This window comes from Phyllobates terribilis, unplaced genomic scaffold, assembly GCF_046119375.1.
Source record: "Phyllobates terribilis strain yellow unplaced genomic scaffold, ASM4611937v1 Scaffold_3__8_contigs__length_932513732, whole genome shotgun sequence".
NCBI lineage: Eukaryota > Metazoa > Chordata > Amphibia > Anura > Dendrobatidae > Phyllobates > Phyllobates terribilis.
Window position 1 is genome coordinate 697,688,928 of NW_027362763.1, and position 13,197 is coordinate 697,702,124.

The window sequence follows — 13,197 nt, forward strand, 5'->3', positions numbered from 1 at the left end:
ACTGTTAACGTGAAGATAAACTGCTGGGATGTTTTCTTTTGGCAGAAAACGAGCATCTACAATACGTCTGAGATCTACCCAAAAGATTTAGCTAATGTCTTGGCAAAAACCAATGGAGTTGCCTTACGTCCAACATCTCTACGGTGATATAACTTTCCTGACTGCTTTTCCCGATTTACTTCTTTTCTTGGATAATCAAACACAACCAATTATGGGGGGGGGGGGATTTACATGACCTAGTGAAAGCCATAGTACTAATTTAGAAGGATTGACCAGTTGGAGAAACCCACTTTTATTATGTGCTAAAGGACATAGACATATTTGGCGATCATTTTTTTTTTATTTAAACGCATTTATTTTGTTTGAGCTAAAAGACATTTTTGGGTTTCATTAAAAAATTTTCACAGTTTGCCTGTTGCAGTCTTTTTGTTTTGTCTTAAAAACTACCAGTGAGAACCTTCTAAGGCTATGTGTGTACGCGGTCCAAAATCCACCTGAGAACGTGCAACGAAAGTGCCCCCAAAAATGAATATAATGCACAGCAATGTCAAAACGACATTGCTGGGCACATGAGCCGTCTTATGTCACTTCTTTTAACTGCTTCAGGGTTCGGAAACCCAGAGAGAAGGGTTTAAAGAAGTATCATGTTCATCCTTCGGGTGGCATCCGCTGGGACGTTGCCCACTTTTTAGGCTTGAAAGTATAGAGTAAGATGTGCTGGCGGCAGAGCTGCCTCAAGTATGAAGGTAAGACCACCAGTGAAGCAGCTTCAGGAAATTGACACCTGCCACCGATGTTTTTCATGAAGTAGCTTCCCCTGTTAAAATTCGGTGGTTGCCCCAGCATCTAAAAGACGGTGTATGCATATTTCCTTGCAGAGAGCTTGCAACTCTTCTTATGTCTTTTTCTGGGCTTCCCTCGGGTGATTTAAGACCACAAAATTCAGCTCAACTTCGATGTGGTCTGTGGTCATAAATCAGCATAGAGAAGCTCGGAAAACAATGATTTTGCCTGTGGTGGTGCTGTAAGGAAACTTGCTGCCAGGTTTCCCTACAGGTTACAGCTGATTGTTAGAGGAGACAACCACTGGGACCCCAACCAATCACAAGAACGGGGTTCTTCAACACCCCATCAGAATGAAGTCTCAGCCTTGCATGCATGGCACCACTCCATTCATTCTCTGTGGGTACCATGCATGCGCATCCACCACCGTTCTGACGGAACATTTCAGAGCCTTGTTCTTGGGTTAAGTTGGGGTCACCGCAGTCAGACCCACACTGATCCAAATGTTATCACCTAGTCTTTGGATAAGTAAGAACTTTAAATGTTGGATATACTCCTTAAAGAGAATTCTGATGGGGTTATACCTAGACAGGATCTCCTGACACCTCTGATGGAATGCTGCAGAATATCACTCCGTATGCATATACAGTAGGATAAATAACTAATAGGCTTCGATTGTAAACTAAAAACCCTGTGGAAACATTATACTTTATTTTCCTGTAAACCTTTGTATTATACTACTAATACGCTGTTCTATATTACAAAAATTAGTAAATTTCCTGGATAATAAGAATCCTAGTCATAGGAGCCTCCTCTTCTAAGCTTTCCATAAAGCAATGGACAAGCAGAAGTATTTACATGGAAAGGAGCTGGACCATGGGTGAAGTGATCTGGTTTCCTGAACTCTTGGGCATTTCTCTAACATCCAAAGGGTAAGTCTGACGCAGCATGCTACCCAACCAACATTGGGGAACATTTATTTACAGATTTAGTGCCAACTCAGCCTTTCATGGCTTAGACAGAAGTAACTCCAGACAGGTTCCAAGCACAAACAAACTGTAAAATGTGGCTTAGCTACACTTTTTCCATAACTTGAAAGCTACAGTATGAGACTATGAGGCCCCCAATAGATGGTTGTCGGCCAAACGATGGTGGAGCTGTCGGCTATCTCTTCCGACTCCTCACTGTGCCGGGTGCTCCTGTGACCTCTGAGAGAACTGCTGACAGACAGCTATGGCGGTGGCTTAACTCGCTGAGAACAAAAGGTTCAACAGTCCAAAATCGGACATGTTGAATGCGTATCGGGAAGACCCCATGCACATTAGAATGTTGTCCAACGTTCAACAATCCAAAATCGGACAAGTTGGATCTTTATAGTTAGGCATCCATACATTAGACTATCAGTCAACGTTCGACAATGCAGAATCGGATATGCCGGATCCTTATCGGGAGGCCTCTACATACAGACAAGTTGGATCTTTATAGTTAGGCCTCCATACATTAGACTATCAGTCAAAGTTCAACAATCCAAACTTGGACATGCTGGATTCTTCTAGGGAAGCCCCCATAGACAGACTGTCAGTCAACGTTCAACAGGGAGGCCCCTGTACACACTAGACTGTCAGCCAACGTTCGACAGTCCAAAATAGGACATGTTGGATCCTTATCGGGAAGCCCCAATACATATTTGCCTATCGGCCAATGTTCAAGAAACTAACATTGGACATACCGTATCCTTATCAGGAGGCCCCCATAGACATTGGACTGTCAGCCAATGTTCAACAATCCAAAATGGGACATGTTGGATCCTTAACAAGAAGCCCCCATATACATTAGTGTAGCATCGGCGTCTCTGCCCCCTGACAGGCAGAGACGCCGTCCCCCTTACCACCGCGCTCCGGGCCCGGCGTCCTCCGGCCCACCTGCTTCTGCTGCCGGCGTGCGCAGCTTCCCGAGCACTGTGCTTAGGGCGCGAGCGCGCTCCCTCCCTCTTAAAGGGGCCGCGTGCGCCGTCCTAAGGAGTCCCCGGCCAATGGCCGGAGGACCTCTCATATAAAAGGCACCTCCTCCAAAATGGAGGTGCCCGTGCAAGGTTGTAGCTCTGTGTTCTAAACTCTGCTTCAGCCCTCAGGTCCCGCTGCTAGCCTCACTACCAGTCCAGTCCGCCAGCCAGACTACCAGTCCAGTCCGCCAGCCTGACTACCAGTCCAGTCCGCGAGCCTACCAGTCCAGTCTGCCAGCCTGTCTACCTGTGTCCGCCTGCCAAGTACACTCTCCAGCAAGACGGTCTGCCTACGGTCCTAACCCACCAGTCTGTCTATGGGCCAGGCTTCCCTGCCTACACGGAGAACGTACCAGTTACCAGCAGTGCCTACCAGCCAGCCTACCTGGAGGCTTCTGCCAGTTAACTGTGGTGTCTGCTAGTCCGTCTTCCCGGATCACCCATCAGCCTGCCTGCCGTGCTCATCTGCTATACCGGTCAGTCCCTGCCTTCTGACCCATGGGAGTCACCTGCTCTCATACAAGGACTGGCCCAGAGTAGCACCTGGTCCCTCTGCTCGGTCCTTCCCTGGTTCACGGAGTCGATTGAGCCGCAGTGCGACCCTGGTCAGTCCGAGTTGATACCTAGTTACGCCCCTCTGGTCCCTCCTTGCACTGCAGCACAGAGGTTTCACCACCCGGATCCGTAACAATTAGACTGTCGGCAAGGTTCGACAATCCAAAATCGGACATTTGGGATCCTTACCAGAAGGCCCTCATACACACTAGACTGTCAGCCAAAGTTCGACAGTCCAAAATTGGTCATGATGAATCTTTAACGGGATACACCCATATGCATTAGACTGTCGGCCAACGTTCGACAATCCAAAATCAGACATGTTGGATCCTTACAGGGAAGCCCCAATACACACATTAGACTGTCAGTTAAGCCCACCAATGTAGGCAGGTTCGGCTGATGGTAGTATAATATGTATGAGGGCCTTAAACCTGTCAGTTCTGTTTGGCCCCGCCAACTCATTTTGTAAATGGAAAGGGAAGTGCAAAATTGTCAAAAAGTTGCACATTTTTGGGCAAGTATGGCTTACAAAAGAATAGTTGACTTATGCCAGAAAACTTTCCCCGTGCGCTTTGTCAATGTCCAACATTGGGTTTCTTATTTGTCAGTACAAATGGGCATCAGCACCAGGAGAAATGATCTAGCCCAGGTCAGGAGACTGCCAAAGACTTTCTTACAGGGTATCGACAGCGTCCTTATTCTGAGCCGAGCAAGATGACACGTAGAAAAGTGTAATTTATCGATGTGGAACACAAGTTACAAACACACCAGTAGCATCGCCCCGTTCTGGACATGAGGGAAATTGTAGCTCGCTTCTCTCCCTCGTAACATCCTCAGTCTGTCTTCTGCTGGCTTTCCACCAAAAAACAATCTTTTATTATTGCCAAAGTGATTTATGTCTCACAGCCCTCGGCCAACAGCAACAGTGAAATGCTGACGAGCTGAGAAGTGCCAACGCTTAAGTACAGCTTAAAGGAGCCGCTCCCCTCTTATAAGGAGGTCGGACACTTCAGCGCATTAGCGTTTATTGTTTACCGAGACTCCTGGTGGCAGGAAGTATAATGACACCCACAAACACAAAGCAGAGGCTTCAGATATAGTACTAGAACCTATAATAATATTGTGGGGAATAGCCTAAATAGCCATAACATACTCATCAGAAGTATTCTCTTTAACAACAGTTCTCTGATGGGGAAGTGCAATTGTGTAGGTGCAACTCTATTTCAGGTATAACCGGGGAGAGTTTTGGGCAAAAGGTGTAAAGGGGTTGTACTTGCTCAACATGTGGACAACCCACTCTTTAAATACGGACCGAATGGAAATTACTGCAGCGACCACTACAGGTGAAATATAGTAGTACATGTGTCCAGATATATATAAGAGACCATACAATACATGATTGCACTTAGGGTATGTGCACACGGTGTGTTCTTCATGCGGATTCCGCCTGGAACCTGCCTGAAAAAGTGCGCAAGACGGCATATGCACATACTGTAAAACCTCCAAAGCACAGCATGTGTTGATGGCCAACTTAAGATGTTGACCCACTTACTTAACCACTAATTATTCTGACTTATGGCTAAAGCAGGGAATGGAGTCTAAGGCTCTGTAAACACTGAATTTTTTAAGGCGGTCAAAAACTATACGTTTTTCAAGTAGAAACCGCTTCAGGAATTTTGCTTTTCCTGCAGAGTTTTTTTCCTGAAGCTTTTTTTTTTTGATTGGACAGTGTCTAGTTTGGAGCGTTTCCCTTCACAATCCACTGCAAAGAAGTTTCACGCGCTTTCTTTTTATCACCAGGCGGATTTTCAAAACCTCTTTGGGAAAAAAATAAATAAAAAATTTTATATTTACAGCAAAATAGATTTCCCCATAGAAATGAATTGTAAAAATTTTCCAACAGTTTTTTGAGGAAGATTTTGGAGAGCAGCGGCTTAAAAAAAAAAACCTCTGTGTGAACGTACTCTTATTTGCAGGGGCGTAATTACAATAGGTGCATGGGGTTGCAATCGCACCTGGGCCATACAGCCTAGAGGGCCCAAAGAGTTCCTTTTGCCCATATAAAAAGATCATTGCTTTAAAGACTTGCAATAATTGGGGAGCTGTTGCATTGGGGCCCATGAGCTTGAAGTTACGCTATTGCTTATTTGCAACCTTTTTATTGGACCGTGCCTAGTATGGAGCGGATTCCCTCAGGATCTGCTTCGAAGAAGTGGCAAGCATTTTTTTTCCCACTAGGTATTTTTCAAAACATCTTCAAGAAAAAAAGAGTTAAGAAATTCCTCAAATGAAAAACAACGTGGATTTCCCATAGAAAGGAATTAGAAAAGTTTTTCAAGAGTTTTTTAAGCAGTTTTTGAAGAAAATTTTGGAGAGGAAAAAAAAACCTCTGTGTGCACATAGCCTAAGGGATTGTGTTCTTAAGCACAAACCCCCCGCAAAGGTGGGTGAACCTTTCCCTACCCTAGGAGGGATCTACGTTTGAAATGGCTGCAGGTGACCCAAAGATTCCAGGTGACGGTAGAAGGCAAAGGCAGGAGTGGTGGAAAGATGGAGCAAGGGTCAAGGCAGGCAAAGTTTCGTCATGGGCAGAGAAAGGACAGAAATCAGGGCAGGTAGTAGACAAGTGGAAAAGATCAAGAATGCAATCTGGGTCATAACCTTATGGGGAAAAAACAATCACACGGCAGCATGCACAAAAGCCCAGAGTGATGTGAAGGGGCTCTTATGAAGGTTAGGGAACACCCTTGTTCATGGGGTGCATTCTTCTCCAACACATATACAGTGGGTACGGAAAGTATTCAGACCCCTTTAAATTTTTCACTCTGTTTCATTGCAGCCCTTTGGTAAATTCTAAAAAGTAATTTTTTTTTCTCATTAAAGTACACTCTGCACCCCATCTTGACTGAAAAAAAACAGAAATGTAGAAATTTTTACAAATTTATTAAAAAAGAAAAACTGAAATATCACATGGTCATAAGTATTCAGACCCTCTGCTCAGTATTGAGTAGAAGCACCTTTTGAGCTAGTACAGCCATGAGTCTTCTTGGGAATGATGCAACAAGTTTTTCACACCTGGATTTGGGGATCCTCTGCCATTCTTCCTTGCAGATCCTTTCCAGTTCCGTCAGGTTGGGTGGTGAACGTTGGTGGACAGCCATTTTCAGGTATTTCCAGAGATGCTCAATTGGCTTTAGGTCAGGTCTCTGGTTGAGCCAGTCAAGAATGGCCCCAGAGTTGTTCTGAAGTCACTCCTTTTTTTATTTTAGCTGTGTGCTTAGGGTCATTGTCTTATTGGAAGGTGAACCTTCGGCCAAGTCTGAGGTCCAAAGCACTCTGGAAGAGGTTTTCATCCAGGATATCTTTGTACTTGGCCGCATTCATGTTTCCATCAATTGCAACCAGTCGTCCTGTCCGTGGAGCTGAAAAAAAAAACCATAGCATGATGCTGCCACCACGATATTTCACTGTTGGGATTGTATTGGGCAGGTGATGAGCAGTGCCTGGTTTTCTTCACACTTATTGCTTAGAATTATCACCAAAAAGTTCTATCTTCATCATATCAGACCAGAGAATCTTATTTCTCATAGTTTGGGAGTCCTTCCTGTGTTTTTGAGCAAACTCTATGCAGTCTTTTATATGTCTTGCACTGAGGAGAGGCTTCCGTCGGGCCACTCTGCCATAAAGACCCGACTGGTGGAGGGCTGCAGTGATAGTTGACTTTGTGGAACTTTCTCTCATCTCCCTACTGCATCTCTGGAGCTCAGCCACAGTGATCTCGGGGTTCTTCTTTACCTCTCTCACCAAGGCTCTTCTCCGACGATTGCTCAGTTTGGCTGGATAGCCAGGTCAAGGAAGACTTCTGGTGGTCCCAAACTTCTTCCATTTAAGGATTATGGAGGCCACTGTGCTCTTAGGAACCTTGAGTAATGCAGAAATTCTTTTGTAACCTTGGCCAGATCTGTGCCTTGCCACAATTCTGTCTCTGAGCTCCTTGGGCAGTTCCTTTGAGCTCATGAGTCTCATTTGGTCTGACATGCACTGTGAGCTGTGAGGTCTTATATAGACAGGTGTGTGCCTTTCCAAATCAAGTCCTATCAGTTTAATTAAACACAGCTGGACTCCAAAGAAGGAGTAGAACCATCTCAAGGAGGATCACAAGGAAATGGACAGCATGTGACTTAAATATGAGTGTCTGAGCAAAGGGTCTGAATACTTATGACCATGTGATATTTCAGTTTTTCTTTTTTAATAAACTTGCAAAAATTTCTACATGTCTGTTTTTTTCAGTCAAGATAGGGTGCAGAGTGTACTTTAATAAGAAAAAAAATGAACTTTTTAGAATTTACCAAATGGCTGCAATGAAACAAACAGTGAAAAATTTAAAGGGGTCTGAATACTTTCCGTACCCACTGTATATATAAAAAATCTTGCGATTTGTGGAAGGATGATCATGCCCCCCATGAACAAGCATCCCAGGACAACCCCTTTTCTAGTTCAAGCTGCAGTGGTGAATGTGTTCCTTTACATGAAGGGAAAGTTTGACCTGAAAAGAGCCGTGAATAAAGTATTGTGCTTAGCTGTCAGTGCAATGGATGAGGGGTGAGCGCTGCTCCGGAGGTCTTCTCTGTCAGGACTGAATCTATATCAGGAAGCTTCAGAGAACACTGTGTCCTGTATTCTATTTTCATATCTGGCTCGCTCCCAATATATCCGGCTCCGGCACCGACGCTCGCACCTCCCTGTATACTGCTTACTATGTAATACACTAAATATACCACAATCTCTGAGCAAAAACTGCGCAGAGGACAGAAGTGACGTCACACGAGGAATCTACTGTAGGGATGGAAAGAGTGGGGAAGCCAAAAAGGAACAAATACATCAATAGTATGTAAAGCACAAAAGATTCCTATCCCTCTACAGCCTAATAAATTAGTCTATCCATCCACCTATTTATCTATCTCCTATCTATCTATCTATCTATCTATCTATCTATCTATCTATCTATCTATCATCTACTGTATCTATTCACCTACGTGTGGGTGACTTCTTCAAACTTAGAGTTTTTCTCAGCCATGAACATCAGGTTAGGGTCCCATCAGAGTAAAGTCACCTTGTTGTGGCTAATGGGCTCACTCGAATTGGCCAATTTGTGCACTAAGAGCCTTCATTTTATATTCTTTGGTTAGTACATATTGCAATCAGAGCAGCTTGCACCTGTTCACGTTTGCTTCATTTTGTTAGGATGTGCTGGTCAGTCTTTATTTCACTATTGTATATATTTGGAGGTGATGACCGTCTCCTTAGTTGGCTGAAATTCTCCCATCAGTCTAGAGATATTTTTAATTAGCATTGGATCATATCTGCCCTTTAAATTTGTAGGATCCTAAACCGGTAGAGGGTTAGGGTCCTACCAGAGAATGGTTGCCTTGTTGTGGCTGATAGATAAATTGATGGATAGATAGACAGATAGATAGATAGATAGATAGATGGAAGCCCAGGTTGCTTTGATAGCCGCCTTCAGCTCGTCTGCATTGTTGGGTCTGGTGTCTCTCATCTTCCTCTTGACAATACCCCATAGATTCTCTATAAGGCTATGTGCCCACGATGCAGAAATGAAGCAAAAAATTTCTGCATCATTTCTGCATCTCCCTGGCAGAAAAAACGCATGCAGATTGTACATGCGTTTTTCCTGCGTAATACATGCGGATTGACAAGCGCTTTCCAGGCGATTTTAGCATCACTTGGAAAGTGCTTGACAACTTGGTCACACTATATAAATCCATGCAACCGGCATGGATTTATACAGTGTGACCGTAAAAAATAAAAAAATAAAGCTATACTTACCCTCCAATGCCCCGGCGTGTGCTGCCGCGTTCGTTCCTGGCTCGTTCCTGGCTGCCGGGATATCGCGAGACACTGCGATGAAGGGCCTGCGGTCACATGACTGTGACGTCACCGCAGGTCCTTCAGTCTTGCACGCAAGCAGAGGGAAGAAGACCGGGGGCCGTCGGAAGGTGAATATATCTTTATTTTTTATTTTATTCTTGTTTTTACAGCTTTTAATGGTACCTGGGTGTGGAGGAGAGTCTCATCTTCTCCACACTCGGGTATCATCCGCACATTAGAACGCGCCAATAACGCAAGTACAAATGCAGTCTTGCGGAATTAGTGCGTTCTAATGCAAGTCAATGGCGGCGAAAACGCCGCATTTCCGCAAAATTAATGGACATGCTGCAGATTTTTGAGCGCAGCATAAACGCTGCAGAAAAATCCGCAGAATGGGCATTGAAAGTGCGGAATTGCATAGGGGACCATGGCAGAAGGCTTACCATGCGTTTATCATGCGTTTACGCTGCGGAAATTTCCGCACCAAAAACGCATGAAATACGCATCGTGGGCACACAGCCTAATAGATACTCTATGGTGTTAAGGTCAGGCGAGTTTGCTGCCAATCAAGCACAGTGATATTGTTGTGTGTAAATCAGGTATTGGTACTTTTGGCCGTGTGGACAGGGGCCAAGACCTGCTGGAGAATGACATTTCCATCTCCCAAAAGCTTGTCAGCAGAGAGAAGCATGAAGTGCTCTAAAATGTCCTGGTAGACGGCTGCGCTGACTTTGGTCTTGATAAAACACAGTGGACCTACACCAGCAGATGACATGGCTCCCCAAACCATCGCTGATTGTGGAGACTTCACACTAGACCTCCAGCTGATTGGATTGTGGCCTCTCCACTCTTCCTCCAGACTCTGGGACCTTGATCTCCAAATGAAATGCAAAATTTACTTTCATCTGAAAACAACACCTTGGACCACTGAGAACAGTCCAGGTCTTTTCCTCCTTGGTCCAGGTAAGACGCTTCTGGCGTTGACTATTGGTCATGAGTGGCCTGACACAAGGAATGTGACACTTGTAGCCCTGTCCTGGATACGTCTGTGTGTGGTGGCTCTTGAAGCAATGACTCCAGCAGCAGTCCACTCCTTGTCAATCTGCCCCAAATTTTTTAATGGCCTTTTCTTAACAATTCTTTCAAGGCTGCGGTTATCCCGGTTGCTTGTGCACCTTTTTCTACCACACTTTTTCCTTCCACTCAATTTTCCATTGATATGCTTGGATACAGCACTCTGTGAACAGCCAGCTTCTTTAGCAATGACCTTTTGTGGCTTACCCTCCTTGTGGAGTGTGTCAATGACTGCCTTCTGGACATCTGTCAAGTCAGCAGTCTTCCCCATGATTGTGGAGCCTACTGAAACAGACTAAGGGACCTTTTTAAACACGTAGGAAGCCTTTGCAGTTGTTTTTTGTTAATTATTCTAATTTACTGAGATAATGACTTTTGTGCTTTCATTGGCTGTAAGCCATAATCATCAACATTAACAGAAATAAACACTGGAAATAGATTACTCTGTTTGTAATGACTCTATAGAATATATGTGTTTCACTTTTTGTATTGAAGAACTGAAATAAATTAACTTTTTGATGATATTCTAATTTATTGAGAAGCGCCTGTAGATAGATAGATGATAGATAGATAGATAAATAGATAGATAAAAAGAAAGCACAGCAGCACTCCATTATGGCCAAGATACATAAAGACAATAAAAACATTTGATTTAAACTGTGTTATTACTCAATGAGCTTTACTTACAAAAAACGGAGGTTCTTAGCGGATAAATTGGCCAATTCATGTGTGCCCATCAACCGCTGCAAGGTGACCTCCCGTCAGATGGGTACTACTCTGCCTACATGCCTCTCTTGGGCTACAAGCCTATAACTCTGGACAGAACATGTCACTGGTGGGCTAAAACACCTACAATTTAAATGGGCTGATAGAATAGAATATACATCACCTGCTGGTTAAATGGGGGGAGTGCAAGGTCAGACAGGAGGCAGTTACCACCTCCTATAGTAATATGTAAAAAGAACTGACCAGCACATCCTAATGTGAACAGGTGCAAGCTGCAGAAACTGCATAAGATATATAAAAAGAAAGCGCAGCAGCACTAGATAGACAGATAGATAGATAGATAGATAGAAAGATAGATAATAGATAGATAATAGATAGATAATAGATAGATAGATATAGGATAGATAGATAGATAGATGATAGATAGATAGATAGATAGAAAGATAGATAATAGATAGATAATAGATAGATATAGGATAGATAGATAGATAGATAATAGATAGATAGATAGATAATAGATAGATAGATATAGGATAGATAGATAGATAGATAGATAGATAGATAGATAGATATATGTTTGTTAAGAAAATGGAACAGCACCAGTCATGCATATATGGGCGCAAGGCCTCCCAGACAATGATCCCATTGTCATACTATATATTCAATAAGAAAAGCAGACAGCACTCCAAGAATTGTTGAAAAAAGTGGGGACTTTATTAGTCCATCAGATGTGGCAATGTTTCGGCTGAGTAGAAAGGCTGTACTCAGCAGAAACATTGCCACATCTGATGGACTAATAAAGTCCCCACTTTTTTCAACAATTCTTGGAGTGCTGTCTGCTTTTCTTATTGAATAGATAATAGACAGATATATAAATGGATAGATAGATAGATAGATAATATATGATAGATAGATATGAGAGAAATTAGAGAAATAGACAGATATTTTACAGAGCGTTAGATCAAGCACTAACCAAAAACAGCCTTAGGGCTCATTCAGACGTCAGTGTTTTCCATGTATGAGGAAAACAGACCGATTATTTTGATCAGACTGTCATTTTTCTTACGTGGAAAGAAAAAAAAAAGTTTCTCCACCTTCTCCTTTCTGACAGTGCAAGAAAATCAGACTGCACTCTGATATCATCTAAGTGCAGTCTGATTTCTTCACAGACCCATAGACTTACATTGCCCATTTTGAGCTGACCCACGGATTGAAATTGGAAATGTCACCAATATTTTCCGCAAACTACCGAGGAAAAAAATCAGACATGTGAGCTGTGACATCACCTATTGTGAATGGTGGATTCTGTGTTATCTACTTTATATAGAGGTGTTATCAGTCATTGTACAGGAGGAGGAGGAGGTGAGCTGTGACATCACCTATTGTGAATGGTGGATTCTGTGTTATCTACTTTATATAGAGGTGTTATCAGTCATTGTACAGGAGGGGGAGGAGGTGAGCTGTGACATCACCTATTGTGAATGGTGGATCCTGTGTTATCTGCTGTATATAGAGGTGTTATCAGTCATTGTACAGGAGGAGGAGGAGGTGAGCTGTGACATCACCTATTGTGAATGGTGGATTCTGTGTTATCGACTTTATATAGAGGTGTTATCAGTCATTGTACAGGAGGAGTAGGAGGTGAGCTGTGACATCACCTATTGTGAATGGTGGATCCTGTGTTATCTATTGTAAATAGAGGTGTTATCAGTCATTGTACAGGAGGAAGAGGTGAGCTGTGACATCACCTATTGTGAATGGTGGATCCTGTGTTATCTACTGTATATAGAGGTGTTATCAGTCATTGTACAGGAGGGGGAGGAGGTGAGCTGTGACATCACATATTGTGAATGGTGGATCCTGTGTTATCTATTGTAAATAGAGGTGTTATCAGTCATTGTACAGGAGGAGGAGGAGGTGAGCTGTGACATCACCTATTGTGAATGGTGGATTCTGTGTTATCTACTTTATATAGAGGTGTTATCAGTCATTGTACAGGAGAAGGAGGAGGTGAGCTGTGACATCACCTATTGTGAATGGTGGGTCCTGTGTTATCTACTGTATATAGAAGTGTTATCAGTCATTGTACAGGAGATGGAGGAGGTTAGCTGTGACATCACCTATTGTGAATTCTGGATCCTGTGTTATCTACTGTATATAGGGGTGTT

General features: G+C 43.4%; 1 protein-coding gene and 1 long non-coding RNA gene across 2 annotated transcripts in view; one reads left to right on the forward strand and one right to left on the reverse strand.

Moving 5' to 3' along the window:
* Nucleotides 1-205, forward strand: part of LOC141257422 (uncharacterized) — a 56,907-nt gene extending 56,702 nt beyond the window's left edge. The window contains exon 3 of the long non-coding RNA XR_012318067.1: nt 46-205. This is a non-coding gene — a long non-coding RNA (uncharacterized lncRNA). The remainder of the gene's footprint in view (nt 1-45) is intronic.
* Nucleotides 1-13,197, reverse strand: part of SPATA17 (spermatogenesis associated 17) — a 330,558-nt gene that overhangs the window by 91,298 nt on the left and 226,063 nt on the right. The window lies entirely within an intron of this gene.